We start from the raw sequence: 7,891 nt of genomic DNA, 5'->3' as shown, positions 1-7,891 counted from the left end.
GTAGTGACAAACTTTATGATAGGCTGTGCGTCTTGAGTCCCTGCAGGCTCCGCCCTCTGCTGCTGTGTTGTCTGCCCCTCTCAGGATGCGCCCTCCTCGGCTGGAGGTGAGGAAACGGCTCGCTTTGGGAAAAAACGCGGATCAATCGGGCTGTTCATCAGAGCTGCAAAATATCAGAAAGTGTAGTCTGGGTTACTATCAAAAAAGGTTCCAGTTTTAGTCCACTGTTTTTTCTCCCACAATTTATTTTCTTTTTCTTTCATTTTAATAGAGCAAAATGAGATTTGGCTATTGATAATTCTACTCATTATTCCCCCAGCTACAGTGCAGACAGATGTATAAAAATATAAATCATAATATCAGTACATACTCAAATACTATTCTTCCATACAGCATTTCTGCTCCTCTATAGGGAAATACTTTTTACCTCACTACATCTATTTGAAAGCTGTAGTTACTAATTATTTCTTTTAGTTTAAGATTTTACAGACAAAACATGATCAACTCATCAGAGGTGGGACCAAGTCATTGTTTTGCAAGTCACAAATTAATCCCAAGTCTTTGCTTTCAAGTCCCAAGTCAAGACTGACCAGTGCCAAGTCAAGTCCCATGTCCAAACTTTTGAATTTTGACTGAAAATCATAATGTGCTCTTCACCAAATGTAATGTAATTTTAACAACAGAGTAAAACTATTTTAAATGTACTAAGATCATAAATGCTAAAATATTGACTTATTTGGTAAAATAACTTTGCTGGAAGTTGCTGCGTCTCTGTCTGTAATTTTTTACCTGCACATTTTGTGTAGTGCTATTCGTTGTTTTTTTTTTGCTGATAACTGCATAGTTTTTGTACACATACAATATGATCTTTGGTATCATTTTTTCGAACTGCCGCTCAGTAACATAACATTAGTTCTTCATGCTTCTGTCCTGAAACTTGACTAGATGGTGTTGGACTGGTTTAAAACAAAATGGATCATCTGGGGAATTAACTTGACTTGCTTGGGATTGAGTAGCTTTAATGTTAGTTGATTCAGGAAATGAATTGATCCGTCACACACTTTTTTAATAACATACTTTTGTATAATCTTTGGGCTGGGGGAAGGTACCAAGAATTTTCAAGTCCAAGGGAAGTTACGAGTCATTGGTGCTGACGTCCAAGTCAAGTTCTTTTTGTGATTTTCTCAAGCTGAATCTTAAGTCATCAAATATGTGACTCGAGTCTGACTCAACCCTAAATCATGTGTCTTGAGTCCAAACCTCTGACTCACAATATATAATGTGAACAGTAAGTGATCAGTTCAGTGATTCAGTTCAATGATTAGTCCACCACTTCAATGCACCTATAATTGTAATACAATAACGTTAACACTGACAGTGTCATTCTGTGTTTTTACTTTTGATACTTTAAATACTAAAAGTTCATGTCCAAAATATTAAGGGGGAAATCCTCTGGGTCGTCTCCCCCCATCCCCGAAATCTACATCTATGGTCTTTGAACAGAAGCACCTCTGAGATCATGACATGTATGAGTAAAAATATCCTTGCTGTGTATCAAATGGAAATTCTGCCTCTCAATTCTTTTATTTCATCAGGATGTGCATCTAGAAAAATACCTGTAAGCTATTACAACTTTTATTTATTTACAACTGAAGTCCACTAACCAGCTTTTTTCAGTTAAATTACAATTGTTTTGTCAAGTTACACTTTTGTTTTATCTTGGTTGACATGAGAAAATGATTTTTGGTGTATGAAATGAATAATTACTACAGCACTTTTCTTTCAAAACTACCAATATTTAATACTTTACATAGATAAAAACAAACTTGAGAGATTTTGTACATCATCATAATGCCTAATATGACACTTAATCATTACGGTGATGTGACCAACCTGTACACGCTGTACAGCCCTGGTGCAGTAACGCGTTCAGTGACTGCAGCCTGTGAATCAGACTTGGAAATCCTTTGATTGCGGACACTCCTGAGAGGTGGTTTGGCTCGGGTCAAAACACAGGCACGATACACAAATCTGGAACTCTTACTTTGCAGAAAACAGCTCTGCTTATCCAACAGCCTGAACCATTCAGAGAAGCAGTATCTCACATTAAGTGTGGCTGTGTTTAATATGACGCTTGAACTGCTACAAAAGGCTCCCAGTACGTGTCATGTTGCACGTCTTGTAATATGTCACAGTTTAATTGACTGCTGTGGCTTTGAACGTGCATCACTCCTTTAATAGTTTTTAACATCATCTTCCTTTGAGGGCTGTTTTTTTTTTTTTTTTTTTTTTTTTTAAATTTTGTCTCCTGGCTGAGTTAATTCCTTTCCTGTCAGAGCATGTTGGTGGAGCAGCTTCAAATCAACTGACAAACACAGACCACAGACAGGCCGGCGGGAAGTGACTTCCTACCATCTCTGCTCCTCTGTCTCTGAAGCAGCACTTTGCCAACCCCGAGTTTGAACCGATCACATAAAGGAACCACAGGGCAATAGGCAAATATTGACAAGTTTTGATCCAGCACGTGCCTTGACAGAATTAAACACACCTTCAAGCAATAAAAAGTGATCAGACGAATCAGGAAAACTGCTGTGACCACTGCTTAGAAGAATATTCTCACTCAGAAAATTTAAACATGACAAAAGTGTTGCTGACACATCTAAAACTTTGTCAAAATTTAATTGGTGTAATGTCTCAGTATCTCATATCTTCCCGTATAAAGTACCTGTACACATGGAGAAGATCATGGCGCTGAATTGCAGACCACACACCACGTCTAAATGGTGTTTACAGACATCTTTAAATAGTCAAGCATATTTCCTCATGAATACAATGCAGCACAATCAGAGAGAGGCTGCTTAATAACATTTAATTACAGTGCAAATTCAAGTAGGGGCTTACAAATTCTCCTAATGATTTAGAAGTGTTTAGATAGCTTGTTTGACAGTTTTTATGTCTGTCGCTGCTTACATATTTTTTTCCTATAAGAGTTGATGCTGTGTGTACATGAAAATGTTTGTGGTTCTTTAAACGCTCTTGCGAGGAGGCTTTTGCTGAAGTACTGACATTTACTCTTGTCATCGATCCAGTAAAATCCCCTGTGAATTTTGATGTGATGCAGTAGCATCTATTTATAAAACTGCAGCACCTTTGACCTTTATGCGTTAAGGCTGTTGTTTTTGGACCAAACCCACCCAATCGTACAGGTTACTGCTCATTAATGAGACTAGAAAGCACTCAGACTGTAGGCTAGTAATGTCTGTGTCAATGTTTGGCACTTAGTATAAAGACTTAAATGCTCTATATTGTTTTGTACTGAGAGGAAATGATACAAGGCAGAAGTTTGCTTGGAGGGCTTTCTGCCAGAAACCCAAAATACAACTTTTTTCCAGCCTTAACCAAGAAATCCCTCTCGGGCAGAAGGTACTCTCGGCAAACATCTCCCAACAGTGTGCTTTCAGATCGAGCTGCAGTTTTAGAACATAATGCCAAATTCAACTTTGAAAACTTAATAAATATTAGTCAATGTTTTGCCAAGCATTCATTCACTGCTCTATTTTGGGGTTTTCCAAGCAACTCCTTCATACTTTAATTGTGAGTTGCACTGTGGGACAATAGCCTTTATCATTACCAGATAAAAAAAAAAAAATCAAATACAGTATTTCTTTTTTTAGGCCACCGCACCGCCAACAGCTGTGGCCAGACATATTATATTCTCAGGTTGTCAGTCCCATTCTGCTGAACACGATATCTAAAGACAGCCTTCAGGGAATTTCCTCAAATTTGGCACAAACGTCCACTTGGACTCAACAATTAACTAACTAGAATTTGGGTGGTCAAAGGTCACTGTGACCTTCTATCTGTCTCATTTTCAAGGACAATATCTCAAGATGGCCCTGAGGGAATCTCTTCAAATTTGGTATAAACCTTCAAGGACAAAATGATTAGAATTTGGTGGTCCAGGGTCAAAAGTCAATGTCACTGTGACCTAACAAAGTATATTTTTAGCTACAACTCAATAATTCATGCACTAATTTTGAAAGAAATTCACACAAATGTGTATTGGGATAAAATGATGAAGTGATGGCAATTTATATCCAAAAGGTCAAAGGTCAATGTCACTGTGACCTAACAAAGTATATTTTTAGCTACAACTCAATAATTCATGCACTAATTTTGAAAGAAATTCACACAAATGTGTATTGGGATAAAATGATGAAGTGATGGCAATTTATATCCAAAAGGTCAAAGGTCAGCGTCACTGTGATGTCATAGTTTTCTGCAAAAACACTTTTCTGGTCACAAAGCAACACCATAACTCAGGAACAGAAGGGGAGACATTGGTCAGATACTGAATTGGTGACACTAATCTTTAGTGCCTTGAAACTGAGCCAATTGTGACTGTGCTGCAGGGTTGAAGATGTGTGTAAAGGAGTCTTTGCAGTGGACTTTCTTACTGTTCAACAGAGCCCAGCTAGCTGTTTCCTTGTTTCTTGTCTTTTGGATGAGCTAAGTTTATGAGCTGCTGGTTGTAGCTTCATAGTTAATGTACAGACATGAGAGTGGTCTTAATCTTTTAGCAAAAATAGCACGCCTTTCCAGGGATGTAAAATTATTCATGTGATGTTTATAACTGACTAATCATTAAAACAATAGAGTGTTTCAGGAGTCCTAAGCCCAGAAATGAGTTAGCGGTTTAGCCACGAATGTACAATATAAAAAGAACTGGATACAGCGTTGGAGGCAGTGGCCTGTTCGCTCCTATGAAAGTTGGTCAGTGGCACATGGAGCCAAAAAAGTTCAAGCACTGCATATAAAATTACCCAGATGATCGGCACTGCTTCTGCACTCAGTGGCCGATCGAGCAGGCGCGCTACAGGCTTCCACCAGTGCAGTGCCTCACTAACCTGAATGAGGATACATTGATTCAATCTGCAGCTCCTCTAGTCTTTCCAAATGTTATGGGACCCAATGAATCATATTCTGATTGTACAACTAGTCATTTCACAGGGTTGTGGTACTCAAAAAAATTCCACTAATTTACAACGTCCCTTTTAGTCAATGGGAAAAGTCTTTTTGGGCCACATGACATCACGTGAAAATTGGCGTCAAAGCTTGGTGCACTTCTTGGTGGCCTAGTTTTAGATCTTCCTGTTCCCTGGTCACAATGTGAAAACGTTTTTTGTTTTGTTCTCTGACATAAAATATTTAATTAAATAACTCATTTGTGAATTCTAAAGCTTGTATGTGTTTTAAAAAAGATGGTTGCTAACAAGTGGCTAGATGAGACTACAGAATGTCATCACACCAAAGTGCTGGCTGAACACAAAATTGCCTTGCTCTGGTCGTGACGTTAGGTCATGTGACCGTAGTGTAGTTCATTAGCTTTTAGCTTCTGGGAAATGCATTAACACTTCAAAAATCATCAAGGTGGTGTTTGTGAAGGTTATCTTGTTGAACAAAACATGTAAGTGTCACAATCTTTTGTTTGCTGCAGGGATTATTTTCTGCATTGATCCAAAATCCAGTGGAAAATTACTATTGGCTTTTTGTTTTGGGAATCAAGGTGACACTAACTACAAAAACCCATCACCCCTGCACCACTCTATACAACACTTTTTATTGCTGGAATATTGCCAATGTTCTACACTCCCTAAACACACTGTAGCATTGCTTGTTAGTATCTATTGTTTTTTAATTACAGTAATTTGTCAGGAACAAGTTTTGGAGCTTTTTGCTTTGCTCCCCCCGAAGGTCATAATAGTTTATGTGAGAGATCAGTCTGATTTCTGGAGCTCTCAGTTTGTGTGTGACTGTATTTCTGTGTGTACGCTTGGGACTTTACTTAAAGGACATGTGTTTGGTATACAACATTCCCACCATATAAAGTTGGTTCTGATTCCGAGTCACTGGCCTCTGGCTGGTTTGACTCGTCTCTAGTCCCACGGGAACCACATCGCTGTCCCAGACAAATCCTCCTGCCAACATGCCAGCCTCCAGGGAGCTAGGCCAGCTAAAGCCTCACTTCCCCTCCAGAGGCAAAAAAAAATCCAAACAAAGTAAACAGTAAGCACCTAGTAGTCAACTTCCTTATCCTTGTTAATTATTCACAATCCCGGAGGAGAGACCGGCCCACAGTTGTCTTCTGAGTCACATCTTTTTTTTTTTTCTCATACAAGCACTCACTCACCACAGTGGCCCCCCTCTCCTCCTGCCTCCCCTTTCAACTTCAAACCCAGTCATTTCTGCAAGCTGCGCTTTGATTGTACCAAACACCTGTATTTTTCGAGGAGAGACTTCCTTGCGAGCCCCCGCCTCCCATCTTTGATTGTTAAACAGCAGTGGCGCCGTCATTACTGTCTGTGCGACTGATGCCGCCCAGCTTCCCCTCCCATCTTCCACCTCTGCCTTTTAACCGGAACTTTAATTGCTCAGAGAAAATTTGGATTGCTTTATTTTATCTAATTTCCAAAAACCCCTTTTTGTGTGTGAAGGGTTGTAAAACTTGAAATGTGCCTTGCTGGATTTATCGGATGAACTTGAGATGATTACAGATTTCCTAACAGAGCACTCCAAAATGTCCTCAGATTTTTCTTACAAGATGTGGGACCTTTTTAAATTTAGAGCGTAAAGTTGGTAGTAACCAGATGGACACAGACTCCCAACATTTTTTTGCAGCTCACCAGTAATCCTCCTGGAAGACAGACAGACAAACACACACACATCTTTGCAGCAGTAATACCATGCTTTATTAGACAGCCTCTCCTGCCATCCTGTCTCCCCCCTCAGATTAATATCCTCTGGGCTTCTCACCAGCTGTTTCCGTCCCATAACACCCCTCATCTTCCGCCGGCCGGCCCTCCGCTTCACATGGCAGGGCTTACAAACTGGGCCACAGTGCCTGCGTGGCTCTAGGAGAGGTCTTCGGCTTAGCACTGTGTGTGTGTGTGTGTCAAGATGTGAGTTCACCAAGCGGGCTGCCGGATCTCTTGTCCACGCAACTGAAAACAGCCACTTAAAGAAGGACAAACACAGACAGATGTAATTTTACACACTATCTGGATTAGTTTTCTAGACACTTTTCACGGTCTAGCCTCTTCTCCCCACTGCAGCAGAGGTTAAATGTCAAAAAATATGATGCGTTTATAGCCAGCTAATCTTGTTTTTGGCTTTGCCTGATTGACTCTGTGTTATAAATCATTTTCCATCAATCAATCATTCAACACAACTGTTTGTTGTTAACGTGATTTGATCTGCTAGTGTATTTAAAAGCTTTTCTTTTTTACACTCGTCTGTTTAGTTTCACTATGTCTGTGCTTGTTTCTCTGTGTGTGTGCGTACTGTATGGTCTCGCTTGGGTGTGTCTGCCTTTGGCTCAGGTGGGTGTTTACTTCTCATGATGTTTTTACTGTTTGTGTGCAAGGGCAGACAGGATGTGCGGTGCTTGTCAGCATGCTCCAGGAGATGAAAGGCCGGAGAGGGTGTGGAAGTAGCCGAGTGCTGTTCAGGTAACAGGCTGTCTTCTCAGAAATCTCTCAAGAATTCAGTCGTGTTGCCTTCAGCATTCCTAGTGAGCCGCAAGTGAGCACCACTCAGCACCGAGCTGCTTCAGAAAATAACTCAACACCTACAAATCTGGCCATAACTGAACGCCAATAGGGTCCAGGTGCTCGATCTCAAAACACGGCCATTAGTGGAACATTTGGAGCAGCTTGGTTGGCGCTCCTTGTTTCCTATGTGCTCAGGTGTGCGTGTGAACTGTTATTATACTACTGCCATAAAAGTGTTGCATCATCACAAGACACAACATGAGTCAGTTTTAAGAATGGTGCCTACTGACATGCATATTGATGAGCAATAGTCACTGACACGACAACAGTCTGCTCTGGAT

This window comes from Epinephelus fuscoguttatus, linkage group LG3, assembly GCF_011397635.1.
Source record: "Epinephelus fuscoguttatus linkage group LG3, E.fuscoguttatus.final_Chr_v1".
Lineage (NCBI taxonomy): Eukaryota > Metazoa > Chordata > Actinopteri > Perciformes > Serranidae > Epinephelus > Epinephelus fuscoguttatus.
This window is presented reverse-complemented; position numbering follows the sequence as displayed.